This window comes from Canis lupus, chromosome X (genome assembly GCF_048164855.1).
Source record: "Canis lupus baileyi chromosome X, mCanLup2.hap1, whole genome shotgun sequence".
In the NCBI taxonomy this organism is placed as follows: domain Eukaryota; kingdom Metazoa; phylum Chordata; class Mammalia; order Carnivora; family Canidae; genus Canis; species Canis lupus.
In genome coordinates, this window is record NC_132876.1 from 35,578,556 (window position 1) to 35,602,650 (window position 24,095).

Genomic DNA, 24,095 nt, shown 5'->3' on the forward strand with positions numbered 1-24,095 from the left:
AGTGCTGGGGTACTGAAAGTAAGCCACAGTTTTTTTTAATTTCTCATTTTCATTTCTCTTCTTATTTTTTGTCTTTACTCTTTTTTCATTTTTTTCTCAAATTGTATTTTTATTATAATTACTTTCAGTAAGAAGCTGTGGTTTAGAACAACTAGCATATATAGCCACAATTCCAGTCAGCCAGCAAAATTCACCAGGCAGTGTCCATTCGAGACTATTCCTTCAGGGACACTTGGGTGGCTCAGTGGTTGGTTGAGTGTCTGCCTTGGGCTCAGGTCATGATCCCGGTGTCCTGGGATCGAGTCCCGCATCGAGCTCCCAATGGGGAGCCTGCTTCTCCCTCTGTGTATGTCTTCCTCTCTCTCTCTCATAAATAAATAAAATCTTAAAAAAAAAAAGACCATTCCTTCAATTTTAGGAGAAGTAGCTGTTCCATGTAATCTGTACAAATACATAAAGTCAAGCAAAATGGGGAGACAGAGGAATATGCTCTAGAAAAGAAAAATCTCAGAAAAGAACTAAATGAAGCAGAGATAAGTAATATACCTGATAAAAAGAATTTAAAGTAGGGACACCTGGGTGGCTCAGTGGTTGAGCATCTGCCTTTGGCTCAGGGCACTATCCCGGAGTCCCAAGATCTAGTCCTGCATCAGGCTCCATGCATGGAGCCTGTTCTCCCTCTGCCTCTGTCTCTATGTCTCTCATGAATAAATAAAAAAAATCTTTAAAAAAAGTAATGATTGTAAAGATACTGGACTGGAGAAAAGAGTGGAGGAACTAAGTGAGACCCTCAAAATAGGTAGAAAATACAAAAATGCACCAGTCAGGGTTTAAGCATAGAAAAACAAAAAAACACTGGAAAGAATCAATAACAGATTAGCTACTGCAGAAGAATGTATCAGCCATTTGGAAGGTAGGCAATGGAAAGCACACTAGTTCAACAGCAAAGAGGAAAACAAATTTTTAAATGAGGATAGGTTTTTTTTTTTTTTTATTGGTGTTCAATTTACTAACATACAGAATAACACCCAGTGCCCGTCACCCATTCACTCCCACCCCCCGCCCTCCTCCCCTTCTACCACCCCTAGTTCGTTTCCCAGAGTTAGCAGTCTTTACGTTCTGTCTCCCTTTCTGATATTTCCCACACATTTCTTCTCCCTTCCCTTATTTTCCCTTTCACTATTATTTATATTCCCCAAATGAATGAGAACATATAATGTTTGTCCTTCTCCGACTGACTTACTTCACTCAGCAAATGAGGATAGGTTAAGAGATCTCTTGGACACCATAAAACAAACTGCATTATAGGTGTCCCACAAGAAGAGAGGAAGGTGTAAAAAATGTATTTCAAGAAATAACTGAAAACCTCCGTAACCCAGGGGAAGTCAGTAGACATCCAAATCCAAGAAGCACAGATAGTTCCAAACAAAATGAGTCTAAAGAGGTCCACATCATGGCACATAAAATGACAAAAAGTAATGATAGAGAATTTTAAAAGCAGCAAAAGAAAACAAATTACATACAAAAGAAATCCCAGAATCCTGCCAGCTGATTTTTCACCAGAAACTTTGCAGACCAGAAGGCAGTAGCAGGATATATTCAAAGTACTAAAAGGAAAAGAACTACAACCAGGAATACTCTACAAGCAAGGTAATCATTTAGATTTAAAGGAGAGAGAATGTTTCCCAGACTAAAGATAAACACCACTAAACCAGCTTTAGGGATGTTAAAGGGACTTCTTTTTTGGTATTTTTAAATTTAAATTCAATTAAATCAACATACAGTGTATTATTAGTCTCAGAGGTAGGATTTAGTGATTCATCAGTTGCATATAACACCCAGTGCTCATTCTATCAAATACCCTCCTTAATGCCCATTACACAATTATCCCTTCCCCAAACCCACTTCCCCTCCAGCAACCCTCAATTTGTTTCCTGTAGTTAAGAGTATCTTATGGTTTCTCTCCCCCTCTGATTTCATCTAAATTTATTTTTCTAAAGGGACTTCTTTAAGTGGAAAATAAATAGCCATAATTAGACACAAGAAAATGATGAATAAAAATATAAAATATTATAACATGTACATAAAATGTGAAGGAAGGAGTAAAAACAAGAGGAAGGGGAAAAATAAAAGATTCTTTGGTTTTAAGAATTTTTTTAAAGACCTATTTATTCATGAGAGACACAAAGAGAGAGAGAGAGAGAGAGAGAAGCAGAGACACAGGCAGAGGGAGAAGCAGGCTCCATGCAGGGAGCCCGACATGGGACTCGATCCCGGGTTTCCAGGATCACGCCCTGGGTTGAAGGCAGCGCTAAACCGCTGAGCCACCCGGGCTGCCCCAAGAATGTTTTTATTTTTTTTATTTTTTTAAAGATTTTATTTATTTATTAATGAGAGATACAGAGAGTGAGAGTGCAGCAGAGACACAGGCAGAGGAAGAAGCAAGCTCCATGCAGGGAGACCTACGTGGGACTCGATCCCGGGTTTCCAGGATCAGGCCCTGGGCTGAAGGCTGCGCTAAACCACTGAGCCACCCGAGCTGCTCCAACTAAGAATGTTTTTAAATGACTTTCAAATTAATATGGACTCCAGTGTGCTTATGATGTTATATAGGAGCCTCATGGTAACCACAAACCAAATTCTGTAATAGAAACACACACAAAAAAAGCCAAACAACACTATAGAACCCATCAATCACGAAGAGAACAAAGAAGAACTACAGCCAGAAAACAAGTAACAAAATGGCAATAAGTACATAACTAACTTTAAGTGAAATTACCTAAATACTCCAATCAAAAGACAAAGGATGGTATGAATGGAAGAAAAAACATGACCCATCTATATACAGCCTACAGGAGGCTCACCTCAGACCTAAAGATGCATACAGACTGAAATTCAAGAGATGGAAAAATATTCATCATGCAAATGGAAACAAAAAGCTGGGTAGCAATGCTTGTATCAGACAAAATGTACTTTAAAACAAATTCCATAACAGGAGACAAAGAAGGGCATTACATAATGATAAAAGGATCAACCCAACATGAGGATATAACAGTTATCTATACACTCAACAGAACACTTAAATACCTAATCACCTAATAGACATAAAGAAATTGATGGTAATACAATGTAACACTACACTTACATCACTAGATAAATCATTTGGCAGAAAATCAATAATCAATGTCTATTAAGGACACCTTGGTCAACAGACATACGGAACATTCCATCCAAAAACAACAGAATACACTTTCTTTCCAAGTGCACATGATCCAGAATAGATAAAGTATGAGGCCACAAAACAATCCTCAGTAAAGTTAAAAAGATTGAAATCATACCATGCATTTTTTTCTGATCACAGCAGTATTAAAACAAGAAATTACAAGGAAAAAATTGTAAGAAATAAACATATGGAGACTAAATAACATGAAACTAAATAACCAAAAGACCAGTGATGCAATCAAAGAAATTTTAAAAAACACAGGGGCAGCCCAGGTGGCTCAGCGGTTTAGCGCACCCTTCAGCCCAAGGCGTGATCCTGGAGACCCAGGATCGAGTCCCATGTTGGTCTCCCTGCATGGAGCCTGCCTCTCCCTCTGCCTGTGTCTCTGCCTCTCTGTCTGTCTGTCTCTCTGTCTCTCATGAATAAATAAATAAAATCTTCAGAACCACTCAGGGATCCCCCAATAAAATCTTTAAAAAAAAAGCCTTAACAAAAAATAAAAGCCCAGGATCACATTGATTCACAAATGAATTCTTCCATACATTTTTTTTAATTTTTATTTATTTATGATAGTCACAGAGAGAGAGAGAGGCAGAGACACAGGCAGAGGGAGAAGCAGGCTCCATGCACCGGGAGCCCGACGTGGGATTCAATCCCGGGTCTCCAGGATCGCGCCCTGGGCCAAAGGCAGGCGCCAAACCGCTGCGCCACCCAGGGATCCCTCTTCCATACATTTAAAGAAGAGTTAACACCTCTTCTTTGTAAACAATTTCATAAGTGAAAATAGGAAAGAAAGCTTCCAAATTCATTTTACAAGGCCAGCATTGCTGTGATACTAAAAGCATAGACAGACACTACAAAAAAGAAAACTATAGGCCAATATCTCTGATGAACATAGATGGAAAAATGGTCTATTAGCAAATTGCCTATACTACATTAAAAGGATCATTCACCACAATCAATTAGGATTTATTTCAGGAATGCACAGATGGTTCAATATTCACAAGTCAATCAACACGATACATCAATAAAATGAAGACTAAAAATCATCAATAGATGCAGAAAAGCACTTGACAAAGTTCATCATCCATTCATAATAAAACTCAACAAAGTGGGGCTAGAGGGAACATAACATGATAAAGGCTATATATGAAAAACTCACAGCTAACATCATACTCAACAGAGAAAAACAGATTTTCCACTAATATCAGGAATAAGACAAGGATGTCCACCTAGCTACTTTTATTCAACATAGTACTAGCTGAAGAAATCAGACAAAAAGAAGTAGGCATCCATACTGGTAAAACAAACCAAAAAAAGTGCCACTATTTGCAAACAACATGATAATATACACAGAAAATCCTAAAGACTCACCCAAAAAACTACTAGAAGTAATAATCCAGTAAATTTGCTGGATTAAAAAAAATGAATACCCAGAAAATGGTAGGATTTCTATATGCTAAAAATGAAGCAGCAGAAAGAAAAACAAAATATGCTGATCCCTCTCCCTCTGTCCCTCCCCTTGCTGGTGCTCTATCTCAAATAAATTCTTCAGAATTCAGCAGAAAGAAAAATTGAGAAAATAATCCCACTTATAGTTGTACTACAAAGAATGAAATACCTAGGAGCAAACTTAAGAGGAGAAAATCCTGTACTTCGAAAACTATATCAAAGAAAGGAATTGAAGACGACTGAAACAAACATAAAGGTATACCATGCTTGTGGATTTTAAGAACCAATATTGTCGAAATGTCCATCCTACCCAAAGGAATCTACAGATTTAATGCAATTGCTATCAAATTACCAACAGCATTTTCCACAGAACTATTACAAATAATACGAAAGTTTGTATGGAACAACAAAAGACCTTGAATAGCCAACACAATCTTAATGAGGCATAAAGCTAAGGATATCAACATCCCAGATTTCAAGATTTATTACAAAGCTTTGCTAGCCAAAACACTATGGTACTGGCACAAAAACAGACACATAGACCAATGGAACATAATAGAGAGCTCAGAAATAAACCCATGCATATGTGGCCAAATAACCTAATAAAGGAGGCAAAATGTACAATGGTTGCCACAGAGCCAGGATAGTTGGAGGCCACGATATGAAGAAAGACTGGAATCTCACTGAATTTTAATATAGGGGACAGGGGGGCAGGGCTGGGACTTGGTCTCAGTCTCATTGGCTGTCTCACTCAGCTTTTATTAAGAGAGCTAGCAGATTGGCTATAGGAATAATTAACTTTGGGAGGCAGAGAAAAACATGTTTACTTCAAAGGTAAAAGAATAGGCTATTAACTCAAGGAAGGGAAGCAGAGGAGCTGTATCTGGAGAACAATGTGGTCAAGAGTCCATCTGCCGACTCAGGACCTCACATATCCCCAGTGTGCCAAGGAATCAGATTCAGTTCTCAGATAAGCTCCACAGCTGGTTCCCCACAAATGGTGAAAAGATAGTCTCTTCAAACTAATGCTGTTGAGAAAACTGGACAGCTATGTGCTAAAGAATGAAACTTTACCACTTTCTTAACAGCATAAAAATAAACTCAAACTGGATTAAAGACCTAAATTTTAAACCTGAAACCATAAAACTCCTAGAAGAAAATATAGTCAGTAATTTCTTTAACATCAGAGGTAGAAACATTTTTCCAGGTATATCTCCTAAGACAAGGAAAATAAGCAAAAATAAACTCTTGGGACTAGACTTAAGACAAACAAAAAAACTTTTGCATGACCAAGGAGACCATCAACAAAATGAAAAGACGACCTACAGACTGGGAGGAGATATTTGCAAATGACTTTTCTGATAAAGGGTTAATATCTAAAATATATAAAGAACTAACAGCACCAAAAAACCCCCCACAAGGGATCCCTGGGTGGCGCAGCGGTTTGGCGCCTGCCTTTGGCCCAGGGCGCGATCCTGGAGACCCGGGATCGAATCCCACATCGGGCTCCCGGTGCATGGAGCCTGCTTCTCCCTCTGCCTGTGTCTCTGCGCCTCTCTCTCTCTGTGACTATCATAAATAAATAAAAATTAAAAAAAAAGCCCACAAGTAATCCAATTAAAAAATGGGCAGAAGCTCTGAAAAGACATTTTTCCAAAGAAGACATACAAATAGCCAACAGACACATAAAAAGATGCTCACCATCACTTATCAGGGAAAGGCAAATCAAAATCACAATGAAATAACACCCTACACTTGTCAGAATGCCTACGATCAAAAACACAACAAATGACAAAGTACTGTCGAGGCTATAGAGAAAAAGAATCCTTTTGCACTATCGATGAGAATGCAAATTGGTGTACCTACGGTGGAAAACAGTATGGAGTTTTCTCAAAAAATTAAAAATACAAATACCATAGGATCCAATAATACCACTACTGGGTATTTACCCAGAGAAAACAAAAACAGTAATTTGAAAAGATATATACACTGCTATGTTTATTGCAGCATTATTTGTAGTAGCCACAATATGGAAACAAACCAAGTGTCCATATATAGATGAAAGGATAAAGATGTGGTGTATGTATATATACATACATGAATTATTATACAGCCATTATAAAATGGGATCAATCCATTTGTAGCAACATTGATGGACCTAGAGGGTATTATGCTTAGATAAGACAAAGACAAATACCATATGACTTTTAATCATATGTATAATTTAAGAAACAACAAATGAAAAAAGAAAAAACAGACTCTTAAGAGAAAAAAAACTGGTGATTGCAATAAGGGAGTTGAGTGGGGGTGGGAGAAACAGATAAGGGGGATTGAGAGGGATAAACTTCTAAATAACTAAGTCACAGCAATGAAAGTACAGCATAGAGGATGTAATCACTAAGAGTTAAATAATAATTGGTGAAGATGGTGACTTCATTATGCTGAGCACTGAGTAATGTATAAAATTGTTGAATCACTATATTGTGTACCTGAGGTTAATACAACACTGTATTTTAATTATACAATAAAAAATTTCTTAAAAAGATGTAGAGTTTTCTGTATACTTCCTGTGGTATCTACTAAATTCTGCACTGTTCGTTTTTAAAAATTAATTTCCAGGCAGCCCAGGTGGCTCAGCGGTTTAGCGTCGCCTTCAGCCCAGGGCCTGATCCTGGAGACCCGGGATCCAGTCCCACGTCGGGCTCCTGCATGGAGCCTGCTTCTCCCTCTGCCTGTGTCTCTGCCTCTCTCTCTCCCTCTCTGTGTCTCAAATGAATAAATAAATAAATAAAAATCTTTTAAAAATAAATAAATACAAATAAAAATTAATTTCCACACTATACATCACCTTCTTGAAAATGTCCTTGACCAGGCATTTTAAAGAAATTTTCACTTAACTGACCCACGTATTAGTTGAAGATCAAAACCTAAAGAAGAAAAGAGATCTGTTCAAAATCAGATAGCAGGTTGATGAGATCACAGGGGTGTTTTGGTACTGCCTACCCTCTCTACCTGCTCTCCTCTTTCCCTGCTCTAACCACTGATTCACAGAACTTAGGAGCTGGCACGCAGTGCACAAAGCCAGTATCTCCTGAACCTTGGCCCACTAACCATATCAACAGGAGGGAGTGTGCCAAGGATATGGTCCATAAGAGGCAATAAGCCAGTATAACCATTAGAAAAGAGTCTCTTAGGACTCCTTCATCAAACCTGTATAACAAGGGGTACCTTGGTGACTCAGTTAGTTAAGCATTTGCCTTTGCCAGAGGTCACAATCCCAGGGTCCCAGGATGGAGTAGGCTCTCTACTCAGCAGGGAGCCTGCTGATCCCTCTCCCTCTGTCCCTCCCCTTGCTGGTGCTCTATCTCAAATAAATTCTTCAAAACAAAAAGTTGTAAAACACTTATGTGTGTTACTGTTAAAATCATAAAAGAATACATCATCAAAATAAGCTATTCGTCTTTCACTATTATTCTAAGCCTGCCCTGTGCCACAGACCAAAAGAATAACGTAGAACTGGGATTTGACAAGTGGTTGATTGTCTGTCTTTGACTCAGATTGTGATCCTGGGGTTCTGGGATCAAGTCCCACGTCGGCTCCCTGCAGGGAGCCTGCTTCTCCCTCTGCCTGTGTCTCTGCCTCTCTCTGTGTGTGTCTCTCGTGAATAAATAAATAAAATCTTTAAAAAAAAATGTCAAAGGTTTCCTTAAAGTTCCTGAAATATCTGCTAATTTGCTTTTTTTCTTTTAAAGATTTTATTTATTTGACACACAGAGAGAGAAAATGAGCAGGGGGAGCAGCAGGCAGAGGGAGAGTGAGAAGCAGATTTCCCACTGAGCAGGGAGCCTGACAGGGGCTGGATCCCAGGACCCTGAGATCATGACCTGAGCAGAAGGCAGATGCTTAATGGACTGGGCCACCTAGGTGCCCCAACTAATTTGTGTATGTATATGTACATGTGTATTTTAATTTTTTATTAAAGTATAATTGACATATGATATATTAGTTTCTGGTGTACAATATATTGATTGGACAATTCTATACGTTACTCAGTGCTCGTGATGATTAGTTACTGTCACTATACAACATTAATACAATATTATTTTTTAAAAGATTATTTATTCATGAGACACACAGACAGAGAGAGAGGCAGAGACACAAGCAGAGGGAGAAGCAGGTCCCACGCAGGGAACCCAATGTGGGACTCAATCCCGGATCCGGGGATCATGACCTGAGCCGAAGGCAGGCTCCCAACCGCCGAGCCACCCAGGCGTCCCTTAATATGATATTATTGACTACACTTTCTATGCTGTACTTTTTATCACTGTGCCTTATTTATTTAGTAACTGGAAGTCTGCAGCTTTTCATCTCCTTCTATTTTGCCTATTCCATCAACCACCTCCCCTCTGGCAACCACCAGTTTGTCTCTGTATGTAAGTCTATCTTTCTGTTTATTCATTTTTTCCCCCGGATTCCACATATAAGTAAAATCATATGGTATTTATCTTTCCCCACTAATTTCACTTAGCACAATACCTTCTAGGTCCGTCCAAGTTGTTGCAAACGACAAGATCTCATTATTTTTTAAGAGTAATATTCCAGTGTTTGTGTGTGTACACACACAGACACCACATATTCTTTATCCATTCATCTATTGATGGATAATTGGGTTGCTTCCAAATCCTGGCTGTTGTAAATAAGGCTGAAATAAACATAGGGGTGCATGTATCTTTTTTTTTTAAGATTTTATTTATTTATTCATGAGAGACACACACACACACACAGAGAGAGAGAGAGAGAGAGAAGCAGAGACACAGGCAGAGGGAGAAGCAGGCTCCATGCAGGGAGCCCGATGTGGGACTCGATCCCGGGTCTCCAGGATCAGGCCCTGGGCCGAAGGAGGCACTAAACCACTGAGCCACCCAGGGATCCCCATATATCTTTTTTGAATTAGGGTTTCCATTTTTGGGGGTAAATACTCAGTAGTGGAGTGATTGGATCATATGGTATTTCTATTTTTTAAGTTTTTGAGGAACCTCTATACTGTTTTCCATAGTTTTTGCTATCAATTTATGATCCAACCAACAGTACAAGGGGTCCCTTTTCTCTACACCCATGCCAACACTTGTTATTTGTTGTCTCTTTAGTCATTCTGATAGGCATGAGGCCATATCTCATTGCAGTTTTGATTTGCATTTCTCTCATGATTAGCACTGCTACATCAAAATAAAAAGCTATTGCGCAGTAAAAGAACCCATCAACAAAACAAAAAAGCAACCTACTGAGTGAGAGAAGACATTTATAAATAAAATAGCCAATAAAGGCTTTATATCCAAAATATATAAAGAACTTATACAACTCAACACAGAAAAATGAATAATCTTGATCCCCCTGGATCAGGTTCCTCACTCGGTGGGGAGTCTATTTCTCCCTATTCTTCTCCCCCTACTCATGCTTTCCCTTTCTCTCAAATAAATAAATAAAAGAGAGAGGCAGAGGGAGAGGCAGGCTCCCTCTGGGGAGCCTGATGTGGGACCTGAGCCAAAGGCAGGGGCTCAATCACTGAGCCACCCAGGTGCCCCGAATTAATAAAATCTTATTTTTTTTAAATCACAAAAGAATACATCATCAAAATAAGCTATTCGTCTTTCACTATTATTCTAAGCCTGCCCTGTGCCACAGACCAAAAGAATAACGTAGAACTGGCATTTGACAAGTGTAGTTTTCGTCTTAGAAAGAAATGACAAGCAACTTCATGCTTGATCCTCCCCAACAGAGATTCTGATTATGTATAAACAAAACGGCTAAGTAGAAGGCCCTCTAGCAGACTACATTTCACAAGGGAAGTTTCAGCATTATCCTTTAGATCCAACATACAGTAACAAGTTCTGTTCCTCAGCAGTCTAGGGAGACCAACAGGATCACCTCAAATCTTTCCTAGTTCTCAGGTTAATCAAACGAGCAGGCTACTCTGACGGCTTTAAAAGGTCTCAAGTTACTGAAATAATACTGCCTTTCTTTGCTCAGTCTTGAGCACTGAAAATCTAGCTACACTATTACTGGAAGTCTAATGTACACGTGATTTCTAGGAAACCTCCACGGCACCAGTATAAACTGGATTAAAACATTGCAGAAAGTCATGCATGTAAATATCACGGGATAAAACACAAGGTGCAACTTACATTGCACACCTATCAGACGCATGAAATCAACTCTAGTCAAATCATGGCCTTTTCTGGGCTTTGAGTTTGAAATTACCAGAAGGGATCATACTATTTCCAATCCCCGAGGCGGAGCTCTCATGATCATCATGATGAACCATTAGGGAGACCGAGCATACACGGCCACAGTGCTAACCAGATATATACAGAGGAAGCTCAGGGAGAGGCCTACTTTGAAAAAGGAGCCTATGGACAGAAGAGGGTAGCACAGAATCCGAGTACAACTGAGCTAACTTACCTATCAGAAGTATGAAATCACTGCCTGCCCTTTGTCTGTGCTTGAACTCTGCATCCACACCCCTGGCAAGCGCAGCATGCTCCGTAGACCACACTCTTCGGCTTTCTTCTAAAACTGTGGGCTGAGAAGGAAAGAAAGCATTTTTTATTACCCTTGCTGCGGATACAAATCAATTTCTCTAAGCAAGGATTCTGCATGAAAAAGAGAAAACTGGCCAGTCTCCGCCGAGAGTCGCCGCGGTTTCCTGCTTCAATGGTGCTTGGACGCAACCGGCGCTCGCCCCCCCCCCCGCCCCCCCCCCCAGCTGCCATCCCCACGCAGCGCTCTCGGACCGCTCCAGCCGCCCTGACGACCGCGTCCCCCTCGCAGGTGCGCCCCAACTACCGCCAGGACTCAGAGGCCGCCATCCACCGCCAGATCAACCCGGAGCTCTATGCGTCCTACGTCTACTTGTCCATGTCTTATTACTTTGATCGCGATGATGTGGCTTTGAAGAACTTTGCCAAATATTTTCTTCACCAGTCTCATGAGGAGAGGGAACATGCTGAGAAACTGATGAAGCTGCAGAACCGACGAGGTGGTGGAATCTTCCTTCAGGATATTAAGAAACCAGGCCATGACGATTGGGAGAACGGGCTGAATGCAATGGAGTGTGCGTTATATTTGGAAAAGAGCGTGAATCAGTCACTACTGGAACTGCACAAACTGGCCACTGATAAAAAGGATCCCCACTTGTGTGACTTCATTGAGACTCATTCATTACCTGAACGAGCAGGTGAAATCCATCAAAGCGTTGGGTGACCATGTAACCAACCTGCGCAAGATGGGGGCTCCCGAATCTGGCATGGCAGAGATCTCTTTGAAGCACACCTTGGGAAACAGTGATAGTGAGAGCTAAGCCTTAGGCTGTCTTCCCATAGCCACAAGGGGGACTTCCCTGGTCACCGAGGCAGTGCCTGCATGTTGGGGTTACCTTTACCTTTTCTATAAGTTGTACCAAAACATCTACTTCTTTCATTTGTATCATTCCTTCAAATAAAGTAATTTGGTACTCAAAAAGAAAGAGAGAGAGAGAAAAAACTACATGTTTTACTAGCTCCGAAACAGAAATCCTTCCTGCCACCACACACCGTTAGGAGAAATAAGCCTAGGCCTACAGATGGTCTGGGCTTTATATGCTGCAAACCCATTGTGATGTAATCAACTGTGACCATTTAGTGACTTCACACTAATTTGGTAGGATTCAGGCTTATGGACAAACATACTGATCAACCATTTTTGCTTACTTAAACTACTGTCCCTGCATTGAATTGAATCACTTACTAGCCCTATATCCATGAATGTAGAAATGTTTTTCCACTTGTAGCTTAATAATTCTGATGAGAGATGAGTATCCTAGCACTAGGTGGCAAGGGACACTTTGGATTTTGTACAAGCACTGTGACTCAGGTAACACCTTACAAAAGTGGACTGAGCCTCTTTTTTTTTTTTTTTTTGAGCCTCTTAAGATGGTAAGCAAGGTTGGGGGGCACCTGGCTGGCTCAGTCAGTAGAGCATGTGACTCAATATCAGGGTCGTGAGTTCAAGGCCTGCATTGCTCCTAGAACTTACTTTAAAAAAAAAAAAAGCCACAGATGTTAAAAAAAGGAACAATTTTTACATGTATTCCAAAGTGATCCATTTTATAGAAGCATACACACTTAGTGTCTGTCACTAAAGCCTCAAATTATTAAAAGTGGAAAAGGGGGGATCCCTGGGTGGCTCAGCGGTTTAGCGCCTGCCTTTGGCCCAGGGTGCGGTCCTGGAGTCCCGGGATCGAGTCCTGCGTCGGGCTCCCGGCATGGAGACTGCTTCTCCCTCCTGCGTCTCTGCCTCTCTCTCTCTCCCTCTCTGTCTATCATAAATAAATAAATAAATCTTTAAAAAAATAAAATAAAATAAAATAAAAAAGTGGAAAAGGTCTTCAACCATATCCTAATGATGTAGTCAATCCTGGCCCTAAAACTGACCACTTGCATCTTACCAAAGTATAACATAGGACCTGTTGCATCAGAAATGGAGGGAAAATGACTGTCGGTCAGTGGCTAAAAGATTTGACAGAGTAACAACAGGAAGAGGCACAGGATATTCCCTCTTGATGCAACTTTCATCCCCAGATCTCCATGGGGCTCTCCCCCTACTTCCTTCAGGTATTATGTCACCTTCTCAGTGAGGCCTTCACTGTACAACCTACCGAAAGTGCAGGTCCCCAAGCCTCCCTGTGGCTGACTCCAGTCCCCTGCCTTTATGTGCTGCATAGGACGGATCATTATCCATTATGGTATATACCTGTCTCATCAATCTTATTTTTTCAATTTCCCCCACCAGAAAGTGAGCCCCATGTGAGCAGAGATAATTTTTGTATCTTTAAAGGCTGTGTTTCCATTATTAAGAACAGTGTCGGGCAGCCCCAGTGGCTTAGCGGTTTAGCGCCTTCAGCCCGGGGTGTGATCCTGGAGATCCTGGATCGAGTCCCACATCAGGCTCCCTGCATGGAGCCTGCTTCTCCCTCTGCCTGTCTCTCTCTCTCTCTCTCTCTCTCTCTAATAAATAAATAAATCTTTAAAAAAAAAAGAAGTGTCTGGCACACATTAGATTAGCAAATGAGGATTCACTTATGACCCTGAGTCCTAAACTTCCTGCCATTCCCAGAGTTGACCCTGTTAATTGTGTAGTCTACACCTTTCAGGATATCCTACCCTATATTTGCAATCTCCTACAAAAAGTCCATTAAATATAGATACATTCACTTTAATTAAGATTTTGAATATTTCTTGGTTGCCTGGGTGGCTCAATCAGTTAAGCATCTGCCTTAGGCTCAGGTCATATCCCACAGTTCTGAGATCCTCAGCAGGGAGTCTGCTTCTCCCTCTGTCCCTCTCCCTGTTCATTCTCTCTCTCTCTCTCTCTCTCTCTCTCTCAAATAAAGTCTTAAAAAAGATTCTGAATGTCTTCAACATGTTATACAAATAATTACCTGCTTCCAGTTCTAACTAAAGATAGAAGCAACTACAGCTTTATAAATCTAACTATAATCAACTCTTGGTTTTTGTATTTTCTCCCGTATTTCTCAGATAAATACTCAATCATGATTTCTTTGGTCAATTTTGGTTGGGAATCTCAATCAAGATGGTAGAGTAGGAAGATCCTGCACTTACTTCTTCCTGTGGATACACCACCAAGGCTACAAGTATATATAGGGTATCTCTCTGAGAACAACCTGAATACTAGCAGAACTATTCAGACCTAAATATATATAGAAGAAGCCACATCAAGAAGGGTGGGAGAGGTGAAATGCAGTCTTTTCAGGAACTACGCTCCTTATCACTGAGTGGGAAATAACTGATGCACATGATCTTCCCTGAGGAACAAGGGTATTAAGGTCCACATCAGGCATGCCCCCAACCCTGGGGACCTGCACCAAAAAGATGAAGCCCCATAATGTCTGTCTTTGAAATCAGCTGTGCTTAAGTCCAGGCATGGGACTTCACTCTGGGAGAGCCAGGGGGCGATAGGAAACCGAGAGTCTGCTTTTATTTATTTATTTATTTATTTATTTATTTATTTATTCATCGAGACACAGAGAGAGAGGCAGAGACACAGGCAGAGGAGAAGCAGGCACCATGCAGAGAGCCTGACGTGGGACTCGATCCTGGGTCTCCAAGATCGCGCCCTGGTCTGCAGGCGGCGCTAAACCGCTTCGCCACCGGGGCTGCCCCGAGAGTGCTTTTAAAAGGCAGATGCACAAACTCACTTGCTCTGAGACCCCAGCAGTTTGTTTTTTGTTGTTGTTGTTGTTGTTTTTGTTTTTATGACAGTCAGAGAGAGAGAGAGAGAGAGAGAGAGAGAGAGAGAGGCAGAGACACAGGCAGAGGGAGAAGCAGGCTCCATGCAGGGAGCCGGATGTGGGACTCAATGGCAGGTCTCCAAGATCATGCCCTGGGTCAAAGGCAGGCACTAAACCGCTGAGCCACAAAGGGAACCCCCAGCTCATTTGTTTTCTTAAATTACATGAGTAAAATCATGTGGTATTTGTCTTCTCTGTTGATTTATTTCATTTAGCATAACACTCTCTAGCTCCATCCATGTCATTGCAAATGGAAAGATTTCATTAGTTTTTATGGCTGAGTAATATTCCATGATGTATATATACCACATATTCTTTATTCACTCATCAGTCAGTGGACACTTGGGCTGTTTCCGTAATTTGGCTCTTGTAGGTAATGCTGCTATAAATATTAAAATGTGTGTATACCTTTGAATTAGTATTTTTGTATTCGTTGGGTAAATACCTAGTAGTGCAACTGCTGGATCATAGGGTATTTCTATTTTTAACTTTTTGAGGAACCTCCATACTGTTTTCCAGAGTGGCTGCACCAGTTTGCAATCCTACCAACAGTGCAAGAGGGATCTCCTTTCTCCATATCCTTGCCAACACCTGTTGTTTCTTTTTTTTTTTTTTTTTTAAAGATTTTATTTATTCATGAGAGACATAGAGAGGCAGACACAGGCAGAGAGAGAAGCAGGCTCCATGCAGGGAGCCTGATGCGGGACTCGATCCTGGGTCTCCAGGATCACGCCCTGGGCTCAAGGCGGCACTAAACTGCTGAGCCACCTGGGCTGTCCCTGTTGTTTCTTATGCTGTTGATTTTAGCCATTCTGACAGGTGTGAGGTGATACCTTATTGTTGTATTGATTTGTATTTCCCAGATGAGTGATGTTTACCATCTTTCTAGGTGTCTTTTGGCCATCGGTCTTTGGAAAATGTCTATTCATGTCTTCTGCCCATTTTTGAATTGGATTATTCATTTTCTGTGTGTTGAGTTTTTAAGTTCTTTTTTTTTTAATTTTTATTTATTTATGATAGTCACAGAGAGAGAGAGAGAGGCAGAGACATAGGCAGAGGGAGAAGCAGGCTCCATGCACCGGGAGCCCGACGTGGGATTCGATCCCGAGTCTCCAGGATCGCGCCCTGGGCCAAAGGCAGGCACTAAACCGCTGCGCCACCCAGGGATCCCTTAAGTTCTTTATATATTTTGGAACCTAACCTAATCAGATAGGTCATTTACAAATATCAACTCCCCTTGCTTTTGGTGCAATTGTAAATGACATTCATTACTTAATTGCTTTTGCTGCTGCTTCATTGTTGGTGTATAGAAATGCAACAGATTCTGTACATTGATTTGTATCCTGCAAATTTACTGAATTCGTTTATAAGTTCTAGCAGTTTCTTGGTGAGAGGTTGGATTTTTCTGTATATAATATCATGACATATGCAAATAGCTAAAGGTTTATTTTGTCCTTGTCCGTTTGGATGCCTTTTTTCTTTTTGTTGTGTGACTGCCATTGCTAGGACTTCCTTTACTATGTTGAATAAAAGTGGTGAGGGTGGATACCCATTACCTTATTCCTGACCATAAAAGAAATGCTGTTTTTCCCCATTTAGGATGATGTTACCAGTGGGTTTTTCATATATGGCCTTTATTACGTTGAAGTATGTTTCCTCCAAACCTACTTTCTTGAGGGTTTTTATCACAAATGAATGTTGTACTTTGGAAATACTATTTCTACATCTATTGAAATGATCATATGGTTCTTGTCCTTTCTCTTATTTGTGTATCTGTTACATTGATTGATTTGCAAATATTTTTTAAAAGATTTTACTTATTTGAGAGAGAGAGAGCATGTGCACGTGTGTGCATGCGTGTGCATAGGGAGGGCTGGGACAGAGAGTAGCAGACTCTGCTTAGCAGGGAGCCCAACATGGCCCTTGATCCCAGGACCATAGAATCAGGACCTAAGCCAGACACTTAATGACTGAGACACCCAGGCATCCCTGATTTGCAAATATTGAGGCACTCGTGCAATCAAGGAGTAAATCCCATTTGATAATGAATTTTTTTAAATGTGTTGTTACATTTGGTTTCCTAGTATTTTATTGAGAACATTTGCATCTATGTTCACCAGAGCTGTTGGCCTGTAGTTCTCTTTTTTGTGGTGTCTATCTTTGGGATCAGGGTTAACAGATAAAATGAATTTGGAAGTTTTCCTTCCTTTTTTATTTTTTGGAATAGTTTGAGAAAAATAGGTACTAACTCTTCTTTGTTTTTTTAAAGACTTTATTTATTCATGAGAGACAGAGAGAGAGAGAGAGAGGCAGAGACCCAGGCAGAGGGAGAAGCAGGCTCCTGCAGGGAGCCCGATGCAGGATTGGATCCCAGGTCTCCAGGATCATGCCCTGGGCTGAAGGCGATGCTAAACCACTGAGCCACCCAGGCTGCCCAGTATTAACTCTTCTTTAAATGTTTCGTAGAATTTGCCTGTGAAGCCATCTGGCTCAGATTTTGATTTGTGGGGAGATTTTGATTACTGATTCAATTTCTTTGCTGGTTCTCAGTCTGTTTACATTTTCTACTGCTTCCTGTTTCAGTTTTGGTGATTTTTGTATTTCTAGGAATTTATCCATTTCTTTTAGGTGGTCCAATTTGTTGTCATACAGCTTTTCATAATATTCTCTTAGAATTTTGTGTTTGTTTTTATTTTATTTTTCAAAATTTTATTTTTTCAAAGAACCAGCTCCTGGTTTCATTGATCTGTTCCTATTTTTTTAAATTTCTGTATCATTTATTTCTGCTCTAATCTTTATTGTACATCCTTCCTTCTACGGGCTTTAGGCTTCATTTGTTCTTTTTCTAGGTGTACAATCAGGTTGTTTGAGATTTTTCTTGCTTCTTGACGGAAGGCTTGTACTACCATATACTCTCCTCTTAGGACGGCTTTTCCTGCATCTCCATGGTTTTGGTCCATTATGCTTTCATTTTCACTTATTTCTATGTGTTTCATAATTTTTTTTTCTTTGATTTCCTGGTTGACCAATTCATGGTTTAGTAGCATGTTGCTTAACCTGCATGTATTTTTGGTCTTTCCAGATTTTTTGTGGTTGATTTCTAGTTTCATAGTGTTGTGGTCAGAAAAGGTGCATGGAATGATTTCAGTCTTTTTGTATTTGTTGAGACCTGTTTTGTGACCTAATATGTGATCTATTCTAGTGAATGTTCCATGTACACTTAAAAAGAATGTGTATTCTGATGTTTTAGGATATAATGGTCTAAATATATCTGTTAAGTCCATCTGATCCAGTGTGTTACTCAAAGGCATCGTTTCCTTGTAGATTTTCTGCTTAGATGATCTGTACATTGATGTAAGTGGGGTAGTAAAGTCCTCTACTATTATGGTATTATCACTGAGTTCTAAGTTCTTTTATGTTTATTATTGTTTTATGTTTACAATTGCTGTATTTTCTAAGTGGACCGCCCCCTCTTATTATATAATGCCCTACCTTGTCTCTTGCTACAGTCTTTGTTTTAAAGTCTAGCTTGTCCCATGTAAGCATTGCTACTCTGGTTTTTTTTTTTTTTTTTTGACATTTATTTGCATGACTCATGTTTCTCCATCCATCCCCTTTCAATCTACAAGTGTCTTTAGTTCTAAAATGAGTCTCTTGTAGGCAGCATATAGATGGGTCTTGTTTATCTATTCTGACACTCGTTGTCTTTTCACCCATTGTCTTTGATTGGAGTGTTTAATCCATTTGCATTCAATATAATTATTGATATATATGTATTTATTGCCATTTTATTACTAGTTGTTTCTGAGTATTTTCTCTGATCCTTTTTTGTGTTTTCTCTCTTTTGCTGATCTTCTGTAGTAATCTATTTGGATTTTTTTCTCTATTCTTTGCATGTCTTTTGGTAGTTTTTGGTATATGGTTAACATTAGGTTTGTATATAATCTTTTCTGCATATGGTAATCTATTAAGTTGATGATGGTTTAAGTTTGAACCCATTCTTTTCTCCTCTTCCCCATGTTTTAGGTATAAGTTTTATTTTATATCCTTTTTTGTGAGTTCCTTGACTTTTTACAGAAATTTTCATTTTTTACTGAATTTGTATTTCTTACATTTATACGGTCATATTTGGTCTCCTTTCCACTCAAAGAGTACCCTTTAAAATTTCTTGCAGGGCTAGCTTAGGGATCACAAACTCCTTTAGTTTTTGTTTATCTGGGAAACTGTCCTTTTATTCTCAATGATAGCTTTGCTGACGTAGTATTCTTAGCTGCAGATTTTTCCCATTCAGCACTTTGAATATGTCATGGCACTGCTTTGTGGCTTGCAAAATTTGTTTTAAAAATCTCCTAATTGGGAACTGTCTTGCACTGTTGGTGGGAATGTGAACAGCCACTCTGGAAAACTGTGTGGAGGTTTCTCAAAGAGTTAAAAATAGAACTACCCTACGACCCAGCAATCGCACTACTGGGGATTTACCCCAAAGATACAGATGCAGTGAAAAACCAAAATACCTGCATCCCAATGTTTATAGCAGCAATGCCCACAATAGCCAAACTGTGGAAGGAGCCTTGGTGCCCATCGAAAGATGAATGGATAAAGAAGATATGGCCTATGTATACAATGGAATATTACTCAGCCTTTAGAAACAATGAATACCCACCACTGGCTTCAACGTGGATGGAACTGGAAGGGTATTAAGCTGAGTGAGGTAAGTCAATCAGAGAAGGCCAAACATTATATGGTTTGATCCACTCGGGGAATATAAAAAATTAGTGAAAGGGATTAAAGGGGAGAGGATAGAAAAGGAGTGGGAAAAATCGGAGTTTGACAGAACATGAGAGACTCCACTGGGAAATGAACAAGGGGTAGTAGAAGGAGAGGTGGGCAGGGGGACGGGGTGATGGGGTGACTGGGTGACGGGCACTGAGGGGGCCACTTGACAGGATGAGCACTGGGTGTTACACTATCTGTTGGCAAATTGAACTCCAATAAAAAAATGTACAAAAAACCAAAAACAAAATCTGCTAGCCTTATGGGTTTTCCCTTGTAAGTTACGGACTTATTTCATCTTCCTACTTTAATTTTTTTTTATTTTTTTTTCTTTATTAAAAAATATTTCTGTATCATTATATTTTGTGAATTTAATTACAATGTCTTGCTGTGGGCCTGCTCTTGTGGATTTTGATGGGAATTCTCTGTGCCTCCTGGATCTGAATGTCTGTTTCCTTCTCCAGGTTAGGGAAGTTTTCAGCTATTATTTCTTCAAATAAATTTTTTTTAAGATTTTATTTATTTATTCATGAGAGACACAGAGAGAGAGAGGCAGAAACACAGGCAGAGGGAGAAGCAGGCTTCATGCAGGGAGCCCGATGTGGGACTTGATCCCCGGTCTCCAGGATCACACCCCGGGCTGCAGGTGGCGGCTAAACCCACTGTGCCACCGGGGCTGCCCTCTTCAAATAAATTTTCTCCCTTCTTTTCTCTTTCTTCTGGGACTCCTACAATACAAATGTTTTTATGTTTGATGCAGTCACTGAGTTCCCTAAGTCTATTTTCATTTTGCATAATGCTTTTTTTTCCTCTTTTCTCCAGCTTCATTGCTTTCCCTTACATTGTCTTCTAGGTCATTGACCTGTTCATTGCATCAAGCCTGTTTCTTTCTTTTTTTTAAATAAATCAATTTTTTTTTGGTGTTCAATTTGCCAACATATAGAATAACACCCAGTGCTCATCCCATCAAGTGCCCTCCTCAGTGCCCATCACCCAGTCACCCCCACCCCCTGCCCACCTCCCCTTCCACCACCCCTAGTTCGTTTCCCAGAGTTAGGAGTCTCTCATGTTGTCTCCCTTTCTGATATTTCCCACTCATCTTTTCTCCTTTCCCCTTTATTCCCTTTCACTATCCTTTATATTCCCCAAATGAATGAGACCATACAATGTTTATCCTTCGCTTATGGACTTATTTCACACAGCATAATACCCTCCAGTTCCATTCCCGTCGAAGAAAATGGTGGGTATTTGTCATTTTCAAGCCTGTTTCTTTTTTTTTTTTTTTTAAGATTATTTATTTATTTATGATAGAGAGAGACACACAGAGAGAGGCAGAGACACAGGAGGCAGAAGCAGGCTCCATGCCGGGAGCCCAATGTGGGACTCGATCCCGGGACTCCAGGATCGCGCCCTGGGCCAATGGCTGGCGCTAAACCACTGAGCCACCCAGGGATCCCCTCAAGCCTGTTTCTAATCTTGTTTACTGCACTCTTCATCTGTGACTGATTCTTAACTCCTTTGTCTGTGGTAATGTCTTCCATTCTTTTCTCAAGTTCCTTATGATCATTATTTTAAATTCTCCATGAGGAATGTTACTTGTATGTTTTGCTCAGATCTCTGGCCATGGCCTTATCTTGTTCTTTCATTTGGGATAAATACTTCTCTCTCTCTCTCTAAGTCTCTGCTTCCTTCTCTGTGTTAGAAAAGCCAGTCATGTTTTCTGCTTCTGAAAGTAATGGCCTTATAAAGAAGAGGTCATGTAGTGCCTGGGGCCTGGTGCTTCAGGTAGTGTTTCCAGTATGTTTTGCATGTGCTCTGCTTTTGTGATTGTTTTTTTTTTTTTAAGATTTTATTTATTTATTCATGAGAGACACAGAGAGAGGCAGAGACACAGGCAGAGGGAGAAGTAGGCTCCCTGCAAGGGAGCCCAATATGGGACTCAATCCTGAGACTCCAGGATCATGTCCTGAGGCAAAGGCAGATTCTCAAATACTGAGCCACCCAGGCTTCCCTGCTTTTGTGTTCAGGCTGCTCTATTCTTCATGCCAGTCATCTGCTGGTGCTTTCCTTACCTGGTGGGGGCAGTTTTTGGTCCCTGACCTAAATGTGTCAAGTTTTAGCTAGATGTGCTCTGGTCTGCTTGTGAAATGAGGCCTGTCACTACCCCCACCAGAACTGAGGCCCTGCAGAACTCTGGTTGGGAGACATTGTGTGGGCAGTGGCCTGTTCTGGTTTTCTGAGAGAAGAACCTGCCATGCTGGGTAAGCATGTCTGAGAGGGACAGTCCTGCCAGACTGCAGGAAGGTAGAGCTTAGTGTAAGCCTGTTAGGCAGCCACTGTCCTGTTGCACTGCTTCCCACTTGAGGCTCTGTGTTTATGCTAAGAGAGAGAGGAAGGAAATGGCACTAGCCAGCTTCTTTGTTCCAGGAGAGGTGTCTTTGTGAACACTATCAGGGACAGGCTCAGAGAAGAGGAAATAATCTCCCCACTGTGTGCCCCAGACACTCCTCAGATCACTGTTTCCACACTGTGTGCCCCTGGGTTGTTTGCCTGCCTTCTCTCAAAGAGCAGCATACTGCAGTCTGGGCTCTAACCTAGCCGACCCCCCTGACCTTTATAACAACAAGCTTTAAGTCATACTGGTTTCAAGAACTCACAAAGTTCAGTCTCCTTTATTTTCCAAGCCAAAGGCTTTGGGGTATCGTTCTCCTTGTGCATTCCGTGTGTTCCTCTCTCTTGCCCTTTTCCACAACCACAGCTCCCTCCTCTCCACAGCAGCCAGGATCTATTTCTTCCCCTAAAACCATGTCTTTGTACTTCCTACCTTCTTCAACGTGGCCTCTTCTCTCCCTTCAGTTGCAGTTTGTTCTGTCAGTCTTCAGGTTGTTTTCTGGTTTTTTTTTTATATTTTTTTATATTTTTATTTTATTTATTTATGATAGTCACAGAGAGAGAGAGAGAGAGGCAGAGACACAGGCAGAGGGAGAAGCAGGCTCCATGCACCGGGAGCCCGATGTGGGACTCCATCCCGGGTCTCCAGGATCGCGCCCTGGGCCAAAGGCAGGCGCCAAACCGCTGCGCCACCCAGGGATCCCCGTTTTCTGGGTTATTTAGGATGATTTGGTAGTTATCTATGTGTTCATGGGATAAGGCAAGCCTAGGGTCCTCCTACTCTGTGTCCATCTATCTCTTTTAATCCCTTTTTTCTATTTCACCCATCCCCCCACTCAACCCCTTGGCAACCACCTGTTTGATGTTTATGTTTAAAGTCTGTTTTTTTGGTTTCACTTTTTTTTTCTTTTTTTTTTTTAAAGATTTTATTTTTATTTATTTACTCATGAGAGAGAGACTCAGAGAGGCAGAGACACAGGCTGAGAGAGAAGCAGGCTCCATGCAATGAGCCCGATGTGGGACTTGATCCTAGGTCTCTAGGATCATGCCCTGGGCCAAAGGCAGATACTCAACCGCTGAGCCATCCAGGTGTCCCTCACTTTTTTTTTCATTTGTTTCTTAAATACCACATTACATACTACATGAATGAAATCATACGGTATTTCTCTTTCTCTAACTTATTTCACTTAATATTGTATCCTCTAGGCCTATCCATTTTGGTCCAAATTGCAAGATCTCATTTTTTATGACTAATATTACATTGTATATATATCCCACATTTTCTGTATTCATTTGTCTGTGGATGGACATGTGGGTTGCTTCCATATCATGGCTTTTGTAAGTAATGCTGCAATAAATATAGCATTGTACATATATTTTCAAGTTAGTGTTTTTGTTTCCTCTAGATAAATACACAGTAGTGGTGTTATTGGATCATATAGAATTTCTAGATTTAATTTTTTAAGCACACTCCACAGTGGGTACACCAGTTTGCATTCCCACCAAGGGTGCAACAGGGTTCCTTTTTCTCCATATCCTCAACAGCACTTGTCATTTGTTGTGTTTTTAACTGTAGCCATTCTTACAGGTTTATGGTGATATTTCATTGTGATTTTGATTTGCATTTCCCTGATGATGAGTAATGTTCATCATCGTTTCATGGGTCTATAGGCCATTTATATGTCTTCTTTGGAAAAATATCTAGTCAGGTCTTAATTATTAATCAGATTATTTGTGTTTTTGGTGTTGTTGTGGAAGTTCTTTATACATTTTAGATATTAATGCTTTATCAGATATATCATTTGAAAATATCTTCTCCCATTCAGTATGTTGCCATGGCATTTTGTTGGTTTCTTTGATTTTTAAGTAAACTCTACCCCAACATTGGGCTCAAATTCATGACCCTGAGAT

The 24,095-nt window shown here is 40.5% G+C and overlaps 2 long non-coding RNA genes and 1 pseudogene across 3 annotated transcripts in view; 2 read left to right on the forward strand and 1 right to left on the reverse strand.

The window, feature by feature from the left end:
- LOC140628320 (uncharacterized) overlaps positions 1–24,095 on the forward strand; it is a 110,769-nt gene that overhangs the window by 82,958 nt on the left and 3,716 nt on the right. The gene's annotated exons all lie outside the window — the stretch shown is intronic.
- The window catches only part of LOC140628322 (uncharacterized), a 51,745-nt gene that overhangs the window by 12,435 nt on the left and 15,215 nt on the right, over positions 1–24,095 (reverse strand). Inside the window, exon 2 of one of the 2 annotated variants that reach the window (XR_012026615.1) lies at positions 11,135–11,255. This is a non-coding gene — a long non-coding RNA (uncharacterized lncRNA). Of the gene's footprint in view, positions 1–11,134; positions 11,394–24,095 lie in introns of those variants that run through there. The other variant, XR_012026614.1, reaches the window with a different exon arrangement.
- Positions 11,435–12,047, forward strand: LOC140627799 (ferritin heavy chain pseudogene; annotated as a pseudogene).